Source organism: Uloborus diversus, chromosome 5, assembly GCF_026930045.1.
Source record: "Uloborus diversus isolate 005 chromosome 5, Udiv.v.3.1, whole genome shotgun sequence".
In the NCBI taxonomy this organism is placed as follows: Eukaryota; Metazoa; Arthropoda; class Arachnida; order Araneae; family Uloboridae; genus Uloborus; species Uloborus diversus.
Window position 1 is genome coordinate 169,475,761 of NC_072735.1, and position 12,688 is coordinate 169,488,448.

The 12,688-nt window shown below is 34.8% G+C and overlaps 1 non-coding gene across 1 annotated transcript; it reads right to left on the reverse strand.

Annotated features, from left to right (window-relative positions):
- Positions 1-12,223: 12,223 nt before the first annotated feature.
- Positions 12,224-12,342, reverse strand: LOC129223453 (5S ribosomal RNA). Its single transcript, XR_008580637.1, has one exon. It is a non-coding gene; the product is annotated as a 5S ribosomal RNA (ribosomal RNA).
- Between the last annotated feature and the right edge of the window lie 346 nt (positions 12,343-12,688).

The following is a 12,688-nucleotide window of genomic DNA, read 5'->3' on the forward strand; positions in this document are numbered from 1 at the left end:
TGATTTTTCTGCTGAAGATGGCACCTGTTCGAAATTTCTAAGTAGAATAAAAAACGAGTTATGAGCTTTTTAGTTCCATGTTCGAAGGCTTTCCTCAACTCAATACAGTATTTGGTGTATCATCTCAACTCCCTGTCGATAGCGGCAATTGTTGTATTGTTGACTATCTTTGCTTTTCGTGACTGTTCAAGGCTTTTCTCAAGTCAAATCTTGAAGTAAGATTTTTGCACAAGATTGGCAAATAATACATGATTTGGCTGATCATTTTCCATTTAAACGGAGCTTTAATGTAATTAATGGTTTTTATTAATATTTATGTTGATTGAACACTTACTCATTATCTAATCAATCAGCAGATCGCCAAAATTTTTGCAGAAAGATTTCCGTAGCTGATGCATTTGGCAGTTTTTTTTCAACGTCGCTGTTTTTGAAGCCGAAAACTACGTTATAATGTTTCTCAGCTTTCACCATGTAAACAAAATATCGCCAATCAAAGAATCTTTAAAAAACTTCTTTTACTGTGTTAAATAATCCAGCAACTAAATTAGGCAAATCCATAAACAGCACAAAAACTTCCATTAATTTTCCTTTTTGCACAATGTCAAACAATCGCCAAATTTTACTACTTATTTTGGAAACATTTCGGATGAAACTCTTTAGCGCCATTTTATGGTGACCAAAAGTATCTCAGCACCTGGCGATAATATCTCAACGAAAATTAATATCATATCGTTCTACAAAGTAAGGAAAGAAGGGGGAGCATCATCGAAGGTATCCCAAAAACGATTCAAGCAAATTCGGTAAAATCGCACCAAGAGCCCACAATGATTGAAATTTCCCAAAATAACTAAAGCAAGTATAAGGGGATTACGAGCGCGGCTATATTTTTTTTAAAACTGCGTACTTCAATGGCTATACAGAGAAGGTTTTAGACTCCATGTTAAAAAAAAGTATCAAGATTTTTTTAAACACGAGAAGATTAATTTCATGTTTTGGAAATTTGTATATGCTTAAATATAGTGCTTTCGTTTCTAAATCAATACTAATTTGTTATTTATACTTATTGCTATTTTAGTTTTATGGGTAAGGAAGAAACTCGATTTTTAATCACGTCAAAAAGATGTGTTTTAAATTCTTTCACTTAAAACAGAAAACAAAAGGAAGTAACGATTTTTTCTCATAATTATTACTGACCCAGGCAACGCCGGGTATTTTTGCTAGTGCACTAATAAACAGAAAATCGCAGTTTTTGAATTTACGTCCTTCTGGCTCTGAGGTACAGATTTTAATTCGAGAAAAAAAATGGCAACGAATCTTTTTTCCCGATGATTTTTTTCACGCTACAAATTTTAATAAAGGCATTGTTACGGAAAGTTGAGCTGAAGCACTGAATAATAATTTGAATGGAGGAAAGCCTTCGAAAATTAGGGATTTTATATCGAAATCCAAGTATCATAATTAATAGTTTTTGATTGTTATCTCCTCTAATTATTATCCAGGGTCGGATTAAGTCAGCGCGTGATGGCCCGTAACAAATATTTCTAAGGGGCCCTTCGTTTTCGAATGATATAGTAAACAATATAGCACTTCTTCATGAAGACGGGAGGTGTACTTGTAACATGCATGGATATATAAATGTGGATATAGTTTTAGAGCTTTACGATGATTATAATCCCCTTCTATTGCCCCTCGTATTCCCGTGACTGCACGTTTTTAACTTGTAATTCCAAAAACGCAATTTTTGGACTATATAAAGGGAGGGGGATCCGGGGGCTTACCCCAGGAAAATTTTCGATATTTCAATTCTAAAAATTCAATTCTAACGACCCCTGATCATATTAGGAAGAGAAGATTCGGAGGCCATTATTTGGAGAAACTGAAGCCAAAGAATTGCATCCTATCTTAGGTAAGATCAAAGAAAAAAATTTGGGTTCACAGCGTCTCTCCAGGCAGTTTTTTAAAATTGAAGTCTTGAATAAAATTGTAGATTATCCTTAATGATATAGCAGAGAGAGGAAAGAGTGGTGTTCAAGGAGGTCCCATTGCAAAATTTTTAAATTTATTATCTGTTATTAATCTAAAAACACAATTTTAATCAAAAATTCTCGAAATTATATTCTCTGAAATGGTATTTTTTTTACGTTCTTTGGTGGTTTTGGGGCGGAGTTCGTGAAAGTCATCTCCTGCAAATTTCTCGAAAGTGAAGTTGTGAAGACGTGATAGATTAGGCCATCGCGGGTTACGTTTCGGTATGGGATGGGGTTCAGGCACTCTCCGAGGTAACCCGGAAAATTTTCGAAGTTAAAGTCTTAAAAATACATTTTAGACCATTGTTAACAATGTTGGAGCGGGGGAGGTACACTTCCTGTTACGAAAGGAAGTAAATTATTTTCCAAAAGTGTTGGCAACCTTAATTTGCATTAGGTTTTTTTCATTCGTTCATTCCTTCTTGCAACAAGATCGCGTCAGCAGAATATGCAAATTGCCGGTAGCATTTAAGCTCCCGGCACTTTGCTTCATTCTCTTCTCTTTCAATTTCAACCCAAGTCAGACTTTGTTGTTTCTTTCGGCAGCTCAGTTGAGTTTGTCCGTTTTTGCCGATAGTTTCGGCTTACTGCCCTTGATATGAATATCATAGGTCAGTATGTTTAATGTTTCATATTTTGACTTAGAATGTTAGATTCAGAAGTCATTTAAAGTATTATGAGCTACTTAATAATGTAAAGAGCGTATTCTCAATATTCCCTTTAACATGTCATTGTATATATCATAGCCATAATAAATAAGTTACTTTTTAAATTTGGCTCTTCATGATGTTGCACAAGATAAATATGTTTTTACATGAAGTATCATACGTCCTGGTTGAGCTTCCACTTAAAGTTAATAAGCTGAGCACTTTTAAAAGCTCACAGTTTAACACTTCCATTGAAATTTTTCGAAATTATAGTTCAAAATACGCATTTGCAGGCCACTTTATTAGACGACGTTGTAGGACGGGATCGGGCTCGAGATTACACCCATGGAAATTTTTCGAAACTGAAGTTCCAGAAAGCAGTTTTAGTGGGTTTTTGATTATGATAAACAATTTTCTTCTTGAAATTTTCTGAATTTCTAGTTCGAATAAAAAAGTTTTCGGCTACCTGTGGTGATGCAAAAGAAAGGGGTTAGGTTCGGGACATGGGTGGCAGTTTTTTAGTTCCCTCCCACTCAGAGGGAAAAATTAGAAACGATATTTAAAGTCTTTCTTCTACACATAATTATTTTATTTCATCAAAAAATAATATTCTCTTTACAATTCATTTATTTCGCTCTGCATAGGTGTGAGGTCTCAGAATTTTTTTCTTTTCTTCTATCATGATCTCTTAATTTTGCTCATTGTTGTTTACAGTGCCGGATCTACGGGCTTATGTCACAGGCGGAAAATTTTGAGGGTGATAAATTGACATGAAGTTAAGTAACCAAAGAGAGTTTAAGGATGACTAATAATTACCTTTTCAGGACTCCAATTTTGAAAGCTTTAAGAAGAAAGCCACTTTTAAACTATTTCTGGATGGTAATCCTTTCCCCTCTCTTGTCTAACATCACCAAAGATAGTCTTAAAATGTGGTTTTAGGATTTGTGCTTTAAGAATTTCAGCATCCTCCTTCTGCTATCAACAAAAATTGCTTAAATTTGAGTTTTTAGAGCCTAAATTCCGAAAAATTGTGGAGAAAGCCCTTAAACCATATCGATTTCAAAATTTCAAAAAAGTTCCAAAGTTCCACCTACTTCCCTAGCTTTTCAACATTCAGGGGAAAGGCTCCAAAGCATCACTCTTTACCTAAAGTTAGAACTAAAGATAGCCTGCGTCTTGAAGATTTCAGTTTCTCACATTTTGCGAAGCAAACCCGTATTCCCCTCCCTCCGATAACGTCCCCAGTGATAATCTAAAACCACTTTTTGAAACCTGAAGTCAGAATTGTTTCTGGGGGAGTTCAGACCCTCATCTCTTTCTCTAATCTTCCCACATAGCTTGAAATTTTGTTTTCAGCTGTACCATGGGTCGATCCCTCAAACTCTTTCCTCCCTAAGATATCCTGAAATTGACTTCAGTTTTGAGCACAATTTCAGGAAAGAACCCCTTTCCTCTATTGTTATGAAACAACCAAAACTTGCTTTTTTTTTTTTGGTTTTAGGCTTGAATAACTGAAGGTTTTAGGACCCTAACTCCCTTAAATTTCCTAAAATACCTTAAAATTGACTTCATTTTGAAAAAAAAAAAAAAAATCCAAAGAAAACTTAATTCTCCGTTCTCCAAACTTTGCCTAAAATTGTAATTTTTAGGTCAGTTTTGAAACTTTTCTGACCAAACTGAGCTTTTTCTCCTTCCACCAAGAAAGATAAACTAAAATTGAGTTTTTTAAGACTTCAATTAAAAGAAATTTCTGTAAAGCCATCTATCGAAAAAAAAAAGATTTTTAATTTACCTGAGCATTTAGAAAAGCTAAATCTAAATAAAAAAAGAAAGATAGAGAGAAGTTTAAACGGGTTAAAGTACGGAAAGTAGTTTTTTTAGCCTACTTTCCCAGTAAAAGTCAGAAAAAGAAGAAAAAAGCATGAAAGAAGGCTTAATGCATCTTAAAAATATCGTGAAAAACAAAAAAAAGTCAAAAATAAATAAAATAATTAAATAAATATTGAAAAATTAAAAATTGGAAAGTAGGGTATTGAGATGGGGAAAAATGTCTGTCGGTCTGTCTGTCTGTCGGTCTGTCGGTCTATCTGTCTGTCCCCCCCTAATAACTTTTGAATGAATAGTCCGATTCGAACAAACTTTTTTTTGTTCGAAAGATCTCGGCGAGGACACCTCATTCCCATATTTCACTTTTTGATTTGAACTATTTTTTGTTCAATTTTGAACAGTTCAAAAAAACTTAACATTAGCGCCTACGGGGAAATTCAAAGCAATTCCGAACTGTGAGGCGAATTTGCTTCAAACAAACTTTGTAGGAAAAAGCTTTTGATAAAAAACTTGTATATAAGATATCTTTTTGATTTGAACAATTTTCCGTTCAATTTTGAACAGTTCAAATCCCTTAACATTAGCGCCTACGGGGAAACTGAAAGTCAATGTAGATTCCGTACTTGAAGGCGGATTTACTTCAAACAAACTTTGTTGGAAATAGCTCTTGACGACCTACTCCCGACTCCGACTCCGAGAATTTAGGGGGACCTGACACCGACTCTGACTCCTGTTCCCGACAATTAATCGGACTCCGACTCCCCGACTTCGACTCTGACTTCGTAGCTTTGGCAAACATTTATACACGGAGGACAAATGACTGACTCCGATTCTTGGGTATTCGACTCCGACTCTTTTATCCCAAAATGAGATTGACTCCGACTCCGACTCCGCTGCTGTGGTTTTAACTGTGAAATAATTATTGTTGATATGATTTGTTTTTATTTTCACGCTAAAGTTTTAATTTAGGTATTTGGTTTTCGGTGAATAAACTCGAAAAATATGCGCAGACGATTTTTTTTTTTTTTTTTGACAATGAAAATTATTTCTTTAAGTTGACATTTTATTGTTTTTTTTTATTTTGGTAAGTGCATTAATTCGTTTAAAAAATTATTTTCGGCAACAGGGGAAAAAGAAACGATTTTTTTTTATATGATGTATTTATTTTAATGAACTTATTATTATTTTTTCGTTTTAAAAGCTGTTAAAAAAAATTTTTAATGGAAAGAAGTGTATTAGCTGCTTTGTTTAAAAGGTGCTGCTATTTTATTTGTTCGTTTTTTTGAAGAAAAGTAAGGAATATTTTATTCCTAGAAATCAGCTTAAAATATTAAAAAAAATATGTTTGAAAAAATTTGCGATTTTATCTATTTTTGAGAATATTGATCAGGTACTAGAAAGTAGTATGGGTATACGGGAAAGTAGGCTCGTCTAGTTCTAGACGGAACTTCTTGTTTTTTCAGGAATTTTTTTTCTCATGGCGCGGGGCCCGTAGCATTTGCTACTTCTGCTCTATGGCTAATCCGGCCCTGTTATTATCGGAAGATTATGTTAAATAGCCAAACCCAAAGACGGGAAGATTACGAATCCATCGATACCTGGTTCGATGGCCTATTCACTGTCGTACGGGAGCAGTAACTTGGATATACATACATAGATACATACGCTCAGTTTTTAATAATATAAGATACGAATGTATTCACAAAGAAATAACGTTTTTTCAACACAGCAAAAACACCATTGTAAAGCGACGATTTCTGTTACAGAAAAGCTGTCAGACATGTCGGGGATAACCCGGACAACACGCTAGAAAAATCGTCAACTTCTCACCGTCCAGATTGTGTTACTCTTTAAACAACAGGAGCTTAACTGCAATTTTGACGTGATACGACAGTTACGGATATGGCTAAACAGCTTTGCGTCTAAAATGGAAGAGGATTTTCCACTTTCATGACGTCAATTGGATTTTTTTTTTTTTTTTTTTTTTTGAACTAGGATTTGTGAATGAAAATATTTGCCGTTCACGGAGCTTTTCTTCCCTTTTTTTTTCTTTAAATAGGGCGAAGAAGTCTTTTTTGTCAAAGTGCACGCGCTTTTAATTTGTGTTTCCTGTGGCAAATTAAGCAGTAGCGAGCTTCTTATCAACACAGCTTTTTTAGATGCTTTGATAACAGTTTATCAACAGAAAGGGTTGCTATATTCTTATCAAAAAACGTGGGAAATAGTTACTTGTTGACTTACAATGATGTTTGCACCAGTCTGCATTCTGCAGTACTAAATGAGAGCAATCATTGCCACATTTATAAGATTTATACATTTACAAGATTTATACGTTAGGGGCTGTCCATAAATGATGGAATACTTTAAATCAATATTTTTGACCCCCTTCCCCCCTTTTCCATAAGGTGTAACACTTCACGAGTCCATCATTTAATCCAGCGGTTCCCTACCTATTTTGCCCTTTCAAAATCTGTGCAAGTTTAGCGAACCCCTTGCTCACTAAGTACTAAGTGACAAGCACCCCCTCCCCCCCACACAGTATTTCTTTAAAAAAAAAAAAAAAGAAACAAAAATAATAATATCAAGAAGTACAAACATTGCTACAAGCTAAAATGATAGCTAAAACATTTGATTTCCTTCTGCATTTATCTCTACACACATGCTGAAATTCATTTTTTCCCACGGAAACTTTTTGCAAAAGAGGTAATTTCTTTTTCTGTCACAACAGTACATTTATTCGTAACGCCAAATCAGTCAATTAAAAAATGATGTTTAAAAATATCTTTTAGAGAAAATATCTCAGATTAACTAAATGATCTTTTTACTTAGTAAAATGTAGTTGCTTGATAGACACACTGTGTACACTAATCGTTTGCGTACTGAAGAATTTTGTTTTCCTTATACTGAAATGCAGAATAAAATGGGAAGTTATTTTTTTTTATTATATTTAATTTTTGGAAAATAATAGAAACGTCTGCGCAATTAACTCTAACTATTACATAAATGGTAAACTTTAGCAACAAAAATATTTTTGTGCTCACTTATTACAAGAGAGTTTTTCTGTTCAAATTTCACGAGTTCCCTTTTTACATAGAGAGCAAATTTTAATTTTTTAATTCCGTAATTTTTTTTATGACGTTTCTCATTGTTGTAAGAAACAGTAGCGGCATTGCACTAATTTTGTTCAATCGAATTTTCCAATCAAACGGTGAAAACTGAAGCATTGACATGCTTTCATCTAAATACATTCCATTCAAAAGTTGAACTTTTTCGGCATGGGCTCAATTCTGTCATGCTCAACAAAATCAGTAAAAACGCGTGCCTTGTAATGACAGACTTGATTATTTAAATTTACAAAATAGAATGTCAGCAAATGTTTTAAGATTTGTATCCAAAAAGAATGGAATGCGTAAGAGGCAAATGAATAAATGATGAACAAAAAACGCTTGAACTTGAGACTTCATCTCAAACAAACATGTTAAATTTCAGCCATTACACTGCATTATTTTCGCGATCCCCCTTTGTACCCAGGGCCTGATTACCGCACAGGCCGCCTGGGCCTGGGGCCCCCTCTTCCTAAGGGGCCCCAATTTACTTAAAGAATTATGCATAGCATTAAATTTATACGAGAAATGCACACATTCTTAAAATAATGACTTGTTAATTGGAAAAAAAAATCGTAAGTCAGAATTTTTATTCACTCTGCCAGTAGCAAATTCACCATGCCATTATTAAGAGAGGCCATAAAGCAGATTCATAAATGCACATGATAAATGATTTACATAATTCTGTGATAGGCAAAGTGGACTCCAAAAATGCATTCTGACGGGGCCCCCAAACCTGTAAATCAATCACTGCATTCTGCTATAGAGCCTTAAGGGGCCCTCCAAACTATTGTGGCCTAGGGCCTCACTTTTAGTTAATCGAACCCTGTTTGTACCTCTCGCGAACCCCCAGGAGTTCGCGAACCACCGGTTGGGAAACGATGGTGTAGTGCAAGCTTATGGAAAGCAAATCTTGAACAGAAAAACCATTACCTAGTCGAAACTTCTATCATAATAATCTACGGCTACTTTTTTATGAGTAAATAAAATATTTGAAAGAAAATCTGAAAGTAATGTATGCTCAGCGGCGTAGCGTAGGTTTCTGCCGCCCGGGGCAGGCACCAAATTTGCCGCCCCTCTTACATTCTCCTGCTAAGTGCCCCCCGCCCCCCCAAAAACGAAATTTATAATATTTTACAGAACGAAAACAGGATTTAACTATCCAAAATATGTTTTACATTTTAATATAATCTTATGTCAAACAGGAAATATTGTTGATCGAAATATTTTTCAAAAATTATTGCATTATGGGCGCTAATATTTTCCTTAAATCAAAACATTTAAAGCGTGATCAAAAACTGTTTATACTGGTAGTAATTCTTCAACCTTTTATTAAAAAGAAAAATAAATAATAAAAAATAAAATAAAAATCTACATAATCGGGGAACAACTTAGGCTATAATTTATGGCTAAAAAACTTAGTTTAAGAACGTCGTGATCGAAAACAGTAAATGTCATGTACTTTCCACATTAAAGATTAAACCCATTGTTTTGAAAATTCGTTGCCTAACAAGAGCAATATTAAAAGTAATCATTATGTAAATTTTGAATCAAGGCCAAATATTGCCAGCTACTTCTGTATGAATGTCCGGGGTAAACGTCAAAACTACTGGACGGATTTTAACTATTTTTTCACCATTGATAGCTAGATCATCAGGGAGCAACTTAGGCTACAATTTATTCCTTAAATTCTTAGTTTTGAAAAGTTATGGTGGAAAACAGTAAATTTCATATAATTTTTTCCATTAAATTATTTATTTCGCAACTCCAATAAACTATAGGGGGCGCAGCAGCCACTGTCTAATAGCGGATTAAAAAGGTAAAACAAACAAATGCAGTAACTTATAACTTGCTTTGACGCTTATTGAATGACAATAATTTTTCATTGGGTTGGTGAGAAGCTTTCTTTTCTATTCTTCTGAAATTACATTACACCATAAACTGCTTGAAGCCTGTAGTTTAGCCCCAAAGAAAACACGTGGAATGGAATGCTTTACCTCTTTCTTTAGTATTGGTAACCTCCGCAAGGTAGCGTATTCGAGCTCTGTAGTTGCGAATATAAAACCCATTGTTACAAAAATTCGTTGCCTAACAACAGCAATATTAAACGTAATCATAATAAAAATTTTGAATCAAGGCTTCTCCGGAGTAAACATGAGTTTAAATTCATTTCAACATTTACTTTTTGCACCCTTAAAGAAACATAGTAGAGAGCTTTTTTTTCTTTTCTTTTGTGTATGTACTATTTAATTAAATAAAGCGCACGGGTTTTTAAGTGATCTTTGTTTTTGTTAGTTCATATTTTGGAAATTCTTCAAATTTTTATATGCTTAAATTCGTGCTTTCTTTTCTAAATGAATATTCGTTCGTTGTTTATACTTATTGCTATGTTACTTTTATGGGTAAGGAAGAAGCTCGATTTTTAATCACGTTAAAACGATGTGTTTTGAGTTCTTTCAGTTAAAACAGAAAACGAAAGACAGTAACGATTGTTTCTTGCAATTATTACTGACCCAGGCAACGCCGGGTATTTTTGCTAGTAAATAAATAAAACAAAATAAATATATATTTAAAAATAAATAAATCTTGAAGCACTGTATGTTGCATCACAGACCTTTAGTCGCAAACCTTCCCGAATTATTTATATTTATTAAAATTACGATGACACATATAATTGAGATTTCGAATGAAATTAAGCATGCCTATAATTTAGCATTAGTATCTTTATATAAATAAAACACAAACTCCAAATTTATAGGCCCGGAGTAAACTCGAAAAATACCGGACCGATTTCGTTTGAATTTTTAGTTTGCCTAGGTTAGTGCTGGGAAGATTTATAGACCTTTTCGAAAAAAAACTCGATGAATAATTCTTTTTTTATTTGAAATTGACGTTTTGGACCCCAAAACGGATCTTTCTACCAGGGGCGGAACTTAACTCTGCGAACTCCACCTTCCACTGTGGCCTCTGCGAGCGAGATCAACCTGGGTGGTGGCGTCTATCCCCTATACACGCACACAACACACACACACATACGTCACGTCTACATACACACCCGCGCCTACCTATACACACACATGCCTACACACGCGCGATTGCACACACACACACGCTCGTGAATCTTGATTGCGAAAAACGTAATTTGCAATCAAGACGTAAAAAATTCAAAATTTTTTAAAATTTTATTTCATTTGCGTCCTCGAATATGTGCGCCTTTTTTTCTTCTTTTTTTACACTCTCTAACCACCTGTGCACATTTGATGGTTTATTTATTTATTTATTTATTGCGCCATTTGGTAGTCAAGATTGGCGCCCTCTTGGGGGACCCAGCCCGCCCCTGACCAGGGCCTGATTAATGCATGGTCCAGCAGGTCCATGGACCTGGGCACCACAATTTTAGGGGCACAAAAATAGGGTAAATTTTGTTCTTTCTGCACTTTTTTTAGAACTATAACTTTGGAAATGTACCGATTATCTTGCAAGAGGGGCACCAAATTTTACCTGGACCTGGGCACCATTTTGGCTTGATCGGGCCCTGCCCCTGACTGCTTGTCGATCTTTGTGACTTAAAATCCTCTCCAACGAGGTTGAACGCTCTCTTTCTCGCCTTACTATGTCAACTCCAGTGATACAGTGAAACCTGTGTATAGCGATACTGTCTATAACAATAAAGCTGACTATAACGATCTTTTCCTTGTTCCCAGGAAAATGTCAGCATAAATAATCAAACTGTCTATAACGATAACCCGTCTATAACAATATTTTTTTAGGTCCCAAAAGTATCGTTGTAAACAGGTTTTACTGTAAATGGTCCGCATGCATGTTAGTATCCAGTATTTCGTGCTCGTGGTTCAACGAGAACATTTTCCTGAGACAATTTAGAACTGAAGATTAAAAGAAAAACGTTTTTGATGTTGATTTAGTGAGACGAAATTCGCCATCCCTAGCAAAGCGCGGGCCGTCTTTTTTTTAAAAAAAAAAAAAAAAAAAAGATTGATTTTAATGTAGTGTTACAGAATTTGCCGCCCCTAGCCCGGGCTAGTGCCCCCTTTGCCCCTCCCCACGCTACGCCACTGTGTATAATACAGCCTTTCATATTGGTAACTTATAGAAGCAGAAATCGTGTACACTTATTTTAGAAAATAAATTTTAGAAATTATTTATCATATCCCCCAGATTAATTAATTTTTGGAAAACTTATTGCGCTTGCATAACTTATTTAAAACCGTAGTAGGTACGAGATGAAAAAGCAAAATGACTTATAAACGTCACATAATTATGAAATTATTGATGGAACATTGAATGGATTTTTAAGTAACTTGATTTTTTAGTGGAAAAAGATATGTAGAATTTTTTAGAATTGAGGAAATGAAAATAGAAAGGGAAGAATCTCTGAAATTCATTCACAAATTAAAACTAAGATTTTTCGACATCAATTCGTTAATTCACCCAAGAATACTGCTCTTTGGAAACCTACATGTGAATTTGAACAGTCGCTCTGTTTTTCCGAGAAAAATTATTTTGGAAAATAATTTAGGGGTGGAAATAAAAATGCAACCACAAAAGCTGAGAGCTTCAATGAGTAAAAATTAGTATATAGGTGAAGTAAGTTAAAAAATGCCAACAACACGTGGTGTTCCCAGGTGGTCACCCTCCCAAGTACTGACCACGCCCGATGTTGCTTAACATCGGTGATCGGACGAGAACCGGTGTTTTCAACATGGTATGGCCGTTGACGATATATTGTAATCTATACATTAATATAAGCTTTATCTACATCACTTTCGTCGATTTTTTGAAACATGTAAAATGATGTTAACGTCGAAAATGACAATCTAAAGTCAGTGGCGGATCATGCGATTTTGGGGCCCCAGGCGCAACCAATCCGGAGGCCCCCTTTAATTGACACAACGAAAGTGATATGGTTTCCTATATTTACAATGCAAAAAATCATATTTTTTTTAATCAACAAGCTTTGGGGGGGGGGGGGATTATTCTTATTTAAAAAGGAAAAACAACGATATTTTTGACAAAAAAAGTTTACTGCGAAAAATGTTGTCTTTGTTTTTTGGCAATTTAGGTA